The sequence below is a fragment of the Octodon degus genome, unplaced genomic scaffold (genome assembly GCF_000260255.1).
Source record: "Octodon degus isolate 3935 unplaced genomic scaffold, OctDeg1.0 scaffold00014, whole genome shotgun sequence".
In the NCBI taxonomy this organism is placed as follows: Eukaryota; Metazoa; Chordata; class Mammalia; order Rodentia; family Octodontidae; genus Octodon; species Octodon degus.
Genome location: NW_004524590.1, coordinates 9,925,248 through 9,937,930, shown reverse-complemented (window position 1 = coordinate 9,937,930; position 12,683 = coordinate 9,925,248).

Here is a 12,683-nt window from a genome sequence, read left to right as displayed (position 1 = left end):
TTGGTCACGCTGCGTTATGTACTCCCCCTGCCTTTCTTCCCTACGGGGCATCTCTGCCTGCCAAATCCTGATGGGCCTTCTTATACCTGACTCCGTGCTGTGGATTCTTCATTGTCTCTCATGTATCTCCTACCACACATTGATTTGGAAACTTTCCTCTAATTTCCTGTACCATATTCTAGAGCAGTAAGCTCTGCCATGTGTTTTCTACTCTCTCAAACAGGGCTTGAGGGGGCCGGGCAGATGGCTCAGTAGAATAAGTGCTTCCCTGGCAAGCGCAAGGGTCTGGGTTCAATCCCCAGTTCTGGAAAAAAACAAAAAAACAAAACAGGGCTTGGTTAGTTACCTACCATGACTAGTACTCATGGGTACCTGCTTAGGAATCCCAAGTTTAGAATATAATGGGTTCCATATTCTGACCAAAAGCCTACGAATTCTAGAGACCTCAAGCAGAGACTGAGTCTGACCTCAAGATGTAGACCCTCCTTCTCAACAGCTGACCCAGGGCTGGTTCCTTCTGTGGCCAGCTTGTCACTGTGGTCACAGAGATCAAGTCTGATCTATTCCCTGCCACTTGGAAGCTATGAGACCTTATGCATTAGTTTCCCATTGCTGTGACAAAATATCTAAGAAATTCAACTTAAAGGAAGAAAGAAGTGTTTGGGGCTCATGGTTTCAGAGATTCCATGCTTGGCTGGCTCTATTGGGTAGCTCCATTAATTCCACGGCTGGCTGGCTCCATTCTTCTAGACCTGTAGCAAGGCAGAAACAAACACCATGTGGAGTGCACATGCTGAAAGCAAGCAGCTCCCCTCATGGTACCCAGGAAGCAGAGAGACACAGGCTCACTTTTAGAACAATGCCCCTTCTTCAAAAGCGACAGAGTTATGAATCCATAAATGGATGAGTCCATTCAGAGCCCTCCTAACCCTGCCACCTCTCAAAGGGAACAGTTCTGAACACTGCTATGCTGGTGACCACTTCTTCAACGCCTGAACTTTGGGGGGATTATTAAGATCCAAACCACAATGCCGTGAGTGGGGGCCGTGGTCTTTCTTCTGTTGGTATACCTGAGTATCACAGATGAGGTGATGTACAAAAAATAATCTATGAAGAATATTCAGCTTGAATTCTCTCCTTTTTAAAATATATTTTAGGACAGGGTCTACAGGGTCTCACTGACTAGATCAGGCTCGTAGTGATCCTCCTGTTCACAGTCTCCCAAGCACTGGGATGGCAAGTGTGCACCACCATGCCCAGTCTCTTGGCTCACCTTCTCAAGCCTGTGAAGTTCCAAGAGCTTGGGCCCAGCGTAGGATGAGGGTCTTCTTGCTGTATCAGATCATGGCAGAGGGCATCCCAGAGGGAGGCGAAGCAGGAGAACCAGAGGATTGCAGATGTGTAAAAGCCACCCCTGAGGTACCCTACTAACCCTTTCATCCCTGAATGTATTGATCCATTCATGAGGACAAAACCCTCATCAACCAATCAGTTCCCAAGGATCGGCCTCTCAAAGACCAGCAACGAGGACTTGAAAGAGAAACTTTCAAACTGATGAACTTTAGAGGACACACTCGACACATGCTCAGATTCACTGAGTCTTGTTTTCCTCTCCTGTGAGATCAAAATACTGACGCTTCCCTCCCAAGGGTGGAGGAGGAAGAGCATCTGACTTGAAGTCAGTCCTCTGGGTCTCCTCACCTGCTCTGAGTCTGGCTCTGTGTTCAAGGCCTTGTAGTTCCATGTCTGCTTGGGACATCTGGGAGCTGAGCGGTTCTTTGCCTCTTGTCCTCAACGGCTGTAAGCCATTGCCTTGACACAACTTCCACCTGATCCTTGGCCTCCAACCCATGATCCTCACGTTCCCCACCCTGAGATTCCACTGCCACCCTATCCCCTGTCACAGACACTCAATATAGCCCCACTGGCTGGGGGCGGGGGGTCAGGAAAAGGGGCTAGGTGACATAAATGAGGTGATGGGGATCACACCAAGAGAGGCCTCTGGAAGTTCTTTTTCATCTTGACAGAACATCTGTGGCTTCCATGTTGTCACAAAACAAACAGAAGTGAGTCTCAAGTTTCACAATCTGGTAGTCTCATAGATCTTTGACAGCTCTGCCATGTCCCCATCAGTGTCAAGCCCTTCCCTGGGAAGTTAGAGGGGCGTGTGCCACACCTTCACAGCCCCCTCACCCCAATGACGTTATCCTGGCACTCCCAGGCTAATGACACGGTGCTGTCACCTTCATGTGTAATCAGATGCTAAAGGGTGGGTTTCCAGGTGGCTGCGCATGGCCCTGGCCACCTCCCCTTCCTGCCACACAAGGATCCTGGACTCCCTGACTCACCTGCTTTTGCTGCCCATGAAGGCTTCCTGCTCTTCCTCTCTTGGGCATTTTTCCCAGTTTTCAATGAACCTTTTCTGTTCACAGAGGCTCTTTTCCCAGTGAGGGGTTGGGGAGGGGCCCATACTCTCACCCCAGTGAGCAGCAGCTCGGGGTCCCCAGCTCTGCCGTGATAGCCTCTGACCATGGCTTGATTCCTGGAATATTTGTGTTTCTATTTGCGTTCATTTCTCCCTTTTCCCCCTCCAACTTCTGGCCACAGCCCCTTTGGCAAAGCTGTGATCAGAAACATAGCAGAGGTCATGCTGTACCCTGGCCCAGGTTATGGGGCACCAGGGTGCTGTGACGAGGCCTGGGCTTACATCCAACATTCCTGTCCCTTCAGTTTGCAGTGTGCAATAGAACCAGCAGGAGCTTTGGGACCAGAAAGAGCCCCTCCGGCAGCATCAGGCTTCTGTGGGGAAGCCTTGGGCAACTGTGCCCTCCTGGAGCCTCAGTTTCCCCATGTGGAGTCTGAGGACTATAACGCTCCACCTGGAGAGTGGCGTGAGGGCTAAGTGAGAAAACAGGTACGAAGCAACGGTTTATGGCAATAGATCATCACTCGGCATGCAAGACAACAGCGGCTAATGTTCGCTACACGCTAGCCGCACGCTAGGCACAGGCACACAGGTATAATTTACCCAGTTCTTATCGAAAGCCACAAGATGCTCTGCCTACAGATGAGAGGTGGCTTCACAATGTCCCATTCTTGGGAAATGGCAGGGCTGGCTGTGGCCCCCGGCACAGTCCCTTTCTCCCCAGGAGGAGGTCAGCCTGGGGGTGGAGGGTACGGGGTGGCCTGCTCTCTGAAGGCTCATTTTCCTTTGTGACTTGCTCAGACTCCTTGCTTTCCTGAACCCCAGCCCCTGGTTGTCACGGCCACACTGAGGGGCAGCTCGTAGGGACCCTGTGCACTGGCGTGTCAGGAAGGCCCCGGACAGGTCCAGACAGGAGCCCAGCACAGGCTCAGCCCCTCCTGCCCTGACGGCAGCTCTGGGCTCGGGCACTGCCCTGCAGCCAGGAAGGGCGGTGGTGGCTGGCCCTGGCTGGCCCCCAGCCTGCAGGTGCTCTCTGGGCCTGGGGAGGGGGTGGGGCCGAGACAGCTGGGACTGCAGGCAGAGCCCGCCAAGAAGGTATCTGCTGTTTCCTTCTTCATCTCCACGAACAATTCCCCCTTTGAGCTTCTTGGCTGAGCCAGTTGAGAGATTCTTTCTCCAAGGCTTCTTCTTGACAGATTGATTTATTTATTTCAGTAACTTGGCCTTCCTGAGAAAGGGAGGCTCAGCGCCAGGGCGGGCATGGGGACAACCTGGGGGGACAAGAGAGGGGGGCTGGCTCCAGGCTGAAAGGCAGGCCCTGGGGCATTCTCCCTGACCTCCTAGTAGGCCAGGGCCCTTGAGCCAGGAACAGTGCAGCAGCCACAGACAGTTGTCTCCTCACTCTCATCCTGGCCTCTGCCCCCCTCTGTCCCCTGCGACCCATCTTACAGCTCATCACGAACACCCCAAGGCCACAGTGAGCCAGGTGTAGTAAAGAGTAGGTCTGGGTCTGGGGCCACCCCGGCTACCTAAAGAAAAGGCTTTGACCGTGAGATCAGAGGGGTCTGGGCTGGGCCTCACCAACAGCCCACCTAGCCCTCTCCTGGCCCTGTGGGGCTTCCTTCTGCTCCGCTGGCTGGGTCTCTCTGTGCCTCCAGCCCCAAGGGTTATGCTCCCTGCTCCCTGCCTGTCTTCCCAGCACACTGCCCACTGCCCCATGCAGGGACTCCAGAGCCTGACGGGAACTTGGCAGGACCTGGAACTGAGGAAGGACTCAGGAAGTGTCCGGGAAGGAAGAAAAGAAGGAAGGAGGGAGGCCAGGAGGGAGGGAGGAGTAGGGAGAGAGTAGGTTATGTGGGAGGGGTCCTGAGCCAGTGTGCATCCCCTAAGCAGGCTGCAAGAGGGGTGCCACCCACAGTGTTTTCCCCCGGGCTTGGAAACTGGAGCAAGGGCATGAGGCTGGTTCTGAGCCTGGGCCAGTGCATGGGTATTTGTCTGAGTGTGGGCAGCCCTGAGTCCACCCTACTGTGTGCCATCCGTGGAGGAAAGCCTCCCTCCTCTTGCTGCACCCACTTCCCATGGCTATGATGGGGCTAATGCAGACTCGGGGCAAACGCGGTATCACGAAGACCCTGCACCTGCCTTGTCTGCCTCTCACTGTGAACCGCTTTGGGTCCTTCAGGAGCAGCACTAATCCCCAGGCGGAAGTAAACCACTAAACCATGGTAGTGTAGTGGTGTGGGCAGGATGTACTACCGCAGGGGCCACAACTCCTTCCCTGGGAGGACTCTGGCTCCCACCTAGTAGGCTGGGCCTCTGAGTCTCCTTACTCAGACTGTGGCTCTGAGTACATCACACTGCCAGAGGTGAGAACAGCAGGATTCTGAGGTTTCTTGGCCAAGCTGCTGAAGGTCAGTGTGGCGTGCTTGGAACAACACTGACCTCTCAACCAGCAGGGAGACTTGAGCCATAAACAAAACTCAGTGACTGCCAGGCCTGGGCCAGCGCCCTCAGCCTCTGTTGCCCCATCCACTGCTGTGCTGATTCCTCCTCCTCCGCAGGTGTGTGCAGGTGAGCCAGTGTGGGCTTCCATGGCCCTGCACGACAATGCTCAACAAGCAGGGGCCAGTGCCCTGCAGGTTTGCTGCCCAGCTTCCTCGCTCATGGCAAGACAAGGAGGCTGAGGTCACAGGGACCTGAGTCTTGGTCTAAACAGAGAGCAAGAAGAGCAGGACCGGCCCTTCCCACCCTTGTAGGAGAAGTTGCAAAACACCAGGCCCCAGTGCTTGCAGCCATCAAGGACTCAGCCCATGAGGACCATGCACACCAGTGGTCTCTCCCTCTCACCTGGCCATGGACTCCAGACTCACACAATAGCAGTGCAGGCCTTAGGACCTTCCTGCCTCATGGTGTCCTGGGAAAGGTTTGATGGTCAGCTCCCTGGTTCATAGCATGTATTAGTCACTTGGACAAAGTACCTAATACAACATGAAGGAGGAGAGGTTTATTTTGGCTCATGGGTCCAGTGGGTTTAGTCCAACATCAGCTGGCTCTGAGGCGGAAATGGCATGGTGGAGGGGCCTGGCAGGAAGCCAGGAAGCAGGCAGAGAGAGGCAGGAGCTGGGGACAAGAATGCGGCCTTCCAGGTCACAGCTCCGGGGATCGCCCCAGCCAGGCCCCACCTCCTCGCAGCATGTTCAGCCAGGAGCTCATTGCAGATGAGTGCAGTGCCTCTGTGGCCCAGTCGCCTGCCAGAAGGCCCATCTCTGACCATGTGAGGTTTCAAGGGGACACATTAGGTCTAAGCTATGACAAGCACGTGCCCATTTCCAACTGCACAGGATGACATTGAACAAGGGGACTCAGCAGCGTGGCATCATTGAGAGCCCCACCTCTCTGATGCCACTGCAGAAATTACCACAAAGTCACAGCCACAGTGCCACGTAGCCAGGCATCTAGGAAGGCTGAGCCCCGAGGGTGTACCACCCTGATTTCTAGCACGGTTTGTTCCATTATAAGTGTATGGAGTTGCGTGTGTGCTGGTGGCTCGCAGCACTCCTGAACGCGGGAAGACTGGGTGCTCTGCGCTGCGCACCCACTTCTGGCAAGCTTCAGGAATGGGGTTTGCAGCCAGGACATTGAGGCCTGGGCAGCCCCCACACCTGGGCACGGAGAGTAGCCACTGCCCATGGCCCCTGAGCAGGTATTGGGCTAGGCTCGGGCCTTCAGCAGCTCAGAGCTGCTGTCACCCCACCTTGAATGGCCCCACCCAGCAGACACTGCTGATGTCCCTACTGCTCAGAGCTCGGAGGGGTATCAGCAACCCAAGACCCCAGATCTGGTGCTCTGGAAGGATACAGCTCCCTGGTCCTCAGGGCCTTGTACCCAGCAGTGTCCTTGCAAGGGCAGCCCAGGCCCGGGGCCCTGCTCACTGTGGGGCAGAGACTGCTAGACCTTGAGCATTTGGCTCTTCCTTGTGCAGTCCCTGTGACCAGGCAGTTTTTTTTGTTTTTGTTTTTTTGGTACAGGATCTACAAGGTCTCACTATTTAGATTAGACTCATAATGATCCTCCTGTTTTCAGCCTCCCAAGCACTGGGATTACAGGAGCACACCGTCACGCCCAATCTCAATCACCATCAGCGGGCCCCTGGGCCTGCGCTGGGGCTGCTCCTGCCTAAGCGGTGCTTTAGTCAGCTGAGCTATCTGGCCTGCCTGACCAGGCAGCTTTGAGTGTCACTTCCCTGCACAGATTTCCATACTAGGAGAGGCTGAGCCAGCTTGAGACTCCAGTCCATGTCCCTTTTCCTGTGATAAGTGACTACAGTAGACGTGACACGGCAGCAGACCTCAGTGGCATTCTTCAAGCCATGCTCCAGCAGCCCAGGAGGCCAGCAAGTGGCCGCGCCTCCCTCCAGGACACCTTGAACACCGGGCCTCTTATCCTACTGGGGACTCCTGGGAGTGTGCCTTAAAGGGGCCAGTGAGGGGATCCTGTGCTAAGGCTGAAGTGTGCTAGGGTGAGATGGGCAGGAAACAAGGCCACATGCGGCTGCGCCCCTGCTACAGTGCAGAACCAATACCAGCAGCCTTCTGCTAGGACTTGGGACCATGGCAAGGGTATGTTTGTCTTTTACAAATGTTAGCCTTTTTCTGTAGAAAGCCCCTCATTCACAGGGACCTGTGAATGGAAAATCCTTCTGAGTTTTTTTTGTTGTTGTTGTTTTTGTTTTTTGGAACCGGGCATTGAACTCAGGCCCTGGCACTTGCCAGGGAAGCGCTTACTCCACGGAGCCATCTCCCCGGCCCCCCTTTCTGAGTTTTTAAAAAAGATGACCCTCTCATTGTCCTTAAAAGCATGCAATAAGCCAAGTTTGGTGGCACGAGCCTATAATCTCAGTACTCAGGAGGCTAAGGCAGGTGGATTGCTTGGAGTTTGAGGCCTGCCTGGACGACATAGTTCAAGACCAGCCTGAACTGCATAGAGAGACCCTGTCTTTAAAAACAGCAAGACATTCCTGCTTGGAAATCATGTCCCAGCCTCAGTGTGCTCCAGGCCAGGTGTAAGAGAAGGAGGGAAGAAGACATGGGGTGGAGGGAGAGGACCAGGGGACAGCGGCCTCCTCCTTCCGCCGCCTGCTTGCTGGCTGTAACATTCCTGGAAGTGACATTCAGGGCCCTGCTCAGCCCCCAGGGATATGCTTTAGGAAGAATGGGCAGGAGTGAGGAAGGGAGGGAGAGACTGGAGGGAGGGAGGGAGGGAGGGAGAGACTGGAGGGAGGGAGGGAGAGACTGGAGGGAGGGAGGGAGGGGCAGCCCGATGTGGTGGGCACTGCAGGACCCTGCCGCTGCCCACAGATCAAGGCAAGGTCCGAGGAGCAGGGGTGACGGCCCCCTCTAGCGGCCGCCTCAGGCAGCACAACGGGGCGCTGCGGACGCGGCCGCTTTCTCCCAGGAGAAAGGGGAGGTAAAAAGCCACCCTGGGAAGCCAGGGAGAGCAAGGACGTCTGCCTCGGGGAATAAAAAAAAACCCGCGCGCGTCCCCAGCCTGGCTCAGGACCCTGGGATGTTCAGGCGGACAACATGCCCTGCGGCAGGGGAAGGCAGCCGGGGGCAGTCCTGGGGTGGGGGGCGGGGGGCTCCCCCTGCCTGTGAGGGAGACCAGCTCTGCTGCCCAAGGAGCCCCGCCATTCTGAATCTTGACCTTTCAAAGCCGTTCCTGCGTCCCGTCTCTCCGCCCAACAGCCCCGGACAAAGGGGACACGGGCTGCGCAGCGCGCTCATCTGCACCGTGTGGCCTGCGAGCCACGGAGCCGGGTCTGGGGACCGCGGCACCGACACCCGTGGATTCTCTGCCCAGGAAATGACAAAGGTGGAGAGGAAAAATTGGATTTGAGGAGACCTGAGAATGGATAAAGAGCAAAATGTGGAGAGGCAATTAGAACATGCTGCCTCTCGGGTGAGGACGAGGGGAAGAAGAAGAAAACGGACAGCTGTTCCTTTGGGCAAACGGAGCGCTGGAAAAATAAGACAGAAACCAGCGAGGTCGCTTCCCTGCAGGGGGTGGGTTTGGACAGAGAAAAGGTAGTGAAGGAACAAGCAAGAGGAGAGGGAGCGGGCCTGAGGTACCTTTTCAAGTGGTCCTGCCTCCTAGAGTCAGGTTGGTAGTTCAGACACTTAAAAAAAAAATGTTGGGGCCGGGGGAGATGGCTCAGTACGATAAGCGCTTGACTGGCAAACGCAAGGATCTGAGTTCAATCCCCGGTTCCGGAAAAAAAAAAAAAAAGTTTTTAAATGGGAGAAAACCCAAAATGGAATACAAACTGAGATAGTCAAAACCGATAGTTTTACAGATAACACACTTTCTGTAAAGAGGAGGATTCAATCTAGGAGAAGAAGACAGAGTATTTTGATTCTATTCTAAGGCTGAAGACAATAGGAAGTCAGGATGCGGCACCCTCAGCCAGAAGGCTGGCGCGGGTCTGAGCAGACAGCTCTGAAACTGTTTCCATGCTTAATGAACACATAGACTGTCTCTAATGAGATCCACATTACTCCGCACTGCAGAGAGGAGTTGCCAGTGAGCAAAGGGAAAAGTTAGAGGGAGTCTTGGGGCGTTGGAGTGGAGTTGGGATGTGAGTAGGAGCTTAGTTTTCAATGCATACACAAATGGAAGTGTGTGTGTGCGCGCGTGTGTCGGCTGGTGCTGTCTGCTCAGAGTCCTGCAGGCAATGAGAGCTGAGAAGCAAGGACCAGGTTCTAAAAGGCACCTTTTTTTTTTTTTTTTTTTTTTCAGAACTGGGGATTGAACTCAGGCCCTTGTGCTTGCCAGGCATGCACTTACTCTACTGAGCTTTCTCCCCTGCCCCTAAAAGGCATTTTCAATTAAAGGACGCAAGGTCCTTAGAGAAACAACTCACAGGACCCAAGTGTGGACCAGAGGGCCTGGAGCACATTGTGGAGCCGGAGAACAAGGAAGTACTCCAAAAATGAGGACACCACACTACAGCTCCAGGCTAGGTGTCCCCCCCAAAGCCTCAGGCGCTCCTAGGTGGAGCTTTGAAGAGGTGGCTGGCACTAGAGTTGTGTGAATAGGGAGGAAGGGTGTGTGACAGCTGCACTGACCCCCCTCCCACCCCGTTGGATTAACAAAGTCCGGGTGTGGTTGGGGGGACTTACTGACAAGGGTAGCTGGCCCTAGGCAAGGGTGGCATCAATCAATTGTTTTATAGCCCAAATGGAATATAAAGGAGTAGAAAGAAGGCAGGCCCACTGCTTTTTCTGCCTGCTCTGCCCTGCCCTGAGTGGTTCCCCTTCTGCTGCGCTGTCCTGCTGCCCTGCTTTGGAGCCAGCTGACTGTGGACTGAAACTTCTACAAGCTAAGTTAAAATAAGCCTTTTCTTTAACTTTAACATGAGAAAGTAACTAAGACAAAATATACGGCAAAAGGATGATAATTACCCGGAAGAGACTGCCAATGGTCAAATCTGGGACAATCTGAATAACCAGCACTGATAGTCATGAGCCACAGAGTAAAACCAGAATACCGGAGTGCACGTGACGTACACAGATGCATGACAGGCAGACATGGGGGCAGAAAACAAAGCTCTTCCTTTGAAAGAATTTCATGTGTTCAATGTGGACAGAAGGATGATCACAGAAACATCACAATTTGAACACCACCTCAGGAATAATTGTTTTAACCAAGGGGCCTCAGTGAACATTAGAACTAGGAGGTAAAAATATGGTGAGAGATAAGACATCTACATCTTCTCGAATTCTCATCACAGAGACTTATTAATTACAGAGGGAGAATAGTAACCCCGAGGCAGAGGAATCAAGCATTTTGTGACCCTCCAAAATCAAATTCCTCCTGTTAGATTCCTGCCTATAGTGCAGAACCTGAGTCTAATTATGGGAAAACATCAAACAAAACCAAATTGTACAAAGTAACTGGCCAGTACTTTGAAAAAAATACGAATTTTAAATTTTAGATATTAAATTTTTTAATTTTAAATTTAAAAAGAGAAAAACCAATGTTGATAGACTCTTTAGAGCAAAACAGACAAATAAATTGACAGGACTGAAATCAGATCTGTAGATCAGGTACATACTGTATTCATGTTAATTTCCTGATTTTGATCATCCCACTGTGGTTATTATGTAAGATATGAGCATTCAAAGAATCTGGGTGAAGAGCATAATGGGAATTCTTTGTACTATTTTTGCAACTTTCCTGTAGGTCTGAAATTATTTCAAAATGAAGAGTGAAACAAGAAAGGAAATTAGAGACTTCAGAGATATCTCGCTCAGTCCCTCTGTAGGGAGTTCATTTGGATCTTAAGTCAAACCAGACAGGAAATTTTATTGCTCCCAGACAGAAAATCTGAAACCTGGGTGTTTAACACGGCTGCTGTGGCCCTGGCAAGTTTTAGAGATACGGAAGGAAGTATTTCCTATGAAATCAGGGCTGAGATTGCTTCAAAATGAGGGGGAGCAGATAGGGCTCAGGTGGACTCGGAAGAAGAGGACAGCCAGGGCTCCTGGCTGAAGGGCTCTAGGGTGGGCACCGTGTTTCGTTTTTCTCTCTGCTTTGGTCCAGATTCAAATTTCTCCACATTGGAACATTTTGTATAACACCGGGAGGAGGCTCTCAGCCAGGAGAGAAGAGGGCAAGCGTGTTGGGCTTCCTGGGCTGCTCTTCTCCCATACTGGTCTCGGCGTTGGCCTGCCCGGGCCCTCACAGCCCTCCTGCCTGCCAAACAGATTGCTCTCCAGGCTGACCTGGGCTCCCAAAGCTGCACACCCCAGCACACAACCCTGCGCCCATCTCTGCAGACAGGCCCTCACCGCCTCCCAACCCCTCCACAGTCTCCCAGCTGCTCTGCCTCAGGCCTGGAGGGATGCTGTACCATGCGAAGCGAGTGTCTTGTGGGCTCCAGGGGGCCTCCCAAAGGGGCTGCTGTGCTTGGTCAGAGGAGGCACCCCTTCTGAGGACTGGCCTTCCCCACTATTCCAGGATGTGGAGCCTCCAGGGCCACCCCCTGAAAGCCACCCAACCTGAGTCCCTGGGACATCCAGAGGGAGCCCACGTTCAGAGAAGCTGCTGCCTGTGACTTGGGAAGCTGCGGTTACAAGGGTGAGCACACTCCTGCTCGAAGGGGCTCTGAAGAAGAGGGGTGGGAGCCAAAGATGAACGGTCCACCATCCACCAAGCGGGAACCGCTTGTCGGGGTGCAGGGGAGGATGAAGACACGGCAGGAGGAGCATATAGGCCCCCAGTGAGAAGTCTAAGAAGGAATGTCGAAACCCCAGAGCACGGGCCCTGAGCCCATCTCCACTCAGCACTGTTGAGTGTCACACGGGCCACGGCCCTGCAGAGACACACGCACCCTCTGAGGGCACAGAAGTAATGGTACGGCGTCCTTGCTCACCCCCCAGGCTGGGACCCTACGTCTTCTGAGATCCGTATCAGTGGAGCCTCACAGGTAGACACCTTGGCAGTGTGTCGGTGGGTGTCCTGTCTCCCACATGCATGCACCCTCCACACACCCCAGCTCTGTTATCATAGAGTGCACCCCAGGAATCTGCAGGAAGTCAGGTCACCATCCTCTGCTGGAAGTAGCTGGGACCCAACCCATGGTGGGCTGACATTTTACTTGGTGTCTAGCAGTGTGCTGAGCACATGCTGGTCCAAACCTCAAGCACCCTGGGTCCTTAGCTAAGGGGCAGGTCAGATGCACAAAGCCACCAACCCCAGCCTCCCTACCTACCGTCTAGCAGACCCTTGATTTTCCCGCTCAAGAAAAACCCGCTCAGCGAGAATGGTTGTCCCAACCGTGGCTTCAAGGCGCCACCTGGTGGTCCATATGCATATTGTAGGGGTTTTTTTGAACAATCGTGTGTGTGTGTGTGTGTGTGTGCGTGTGTGTGTTCCTGAGCACCGTGGGCCAATAGTCAGGAGCAGCTTGGAAAACGGTGGTCTTTATTGTCTGGCAAACCTGATTCAAAGCTCAACTCTGCTACTTGCTTTAGTAACTGACCGTGGCCCAACTCACCGAAACAAACTGAGTTTACTCATCTGGAAAATGGGAATAAATAGCACTCCCTTCCCTCTCTCATCCAGGCTGTTGGGGTTAGCCATACATGCTGATAATACTGATTCTTCTTCTTCTTCTTCTTCTTCTTCTTCTTCTTCTTCTTCTTCTTCTTCTTCTTCTTCTTCTTCTTCTTCTTCTTCCTCCTCCTCCTCCTCCTCC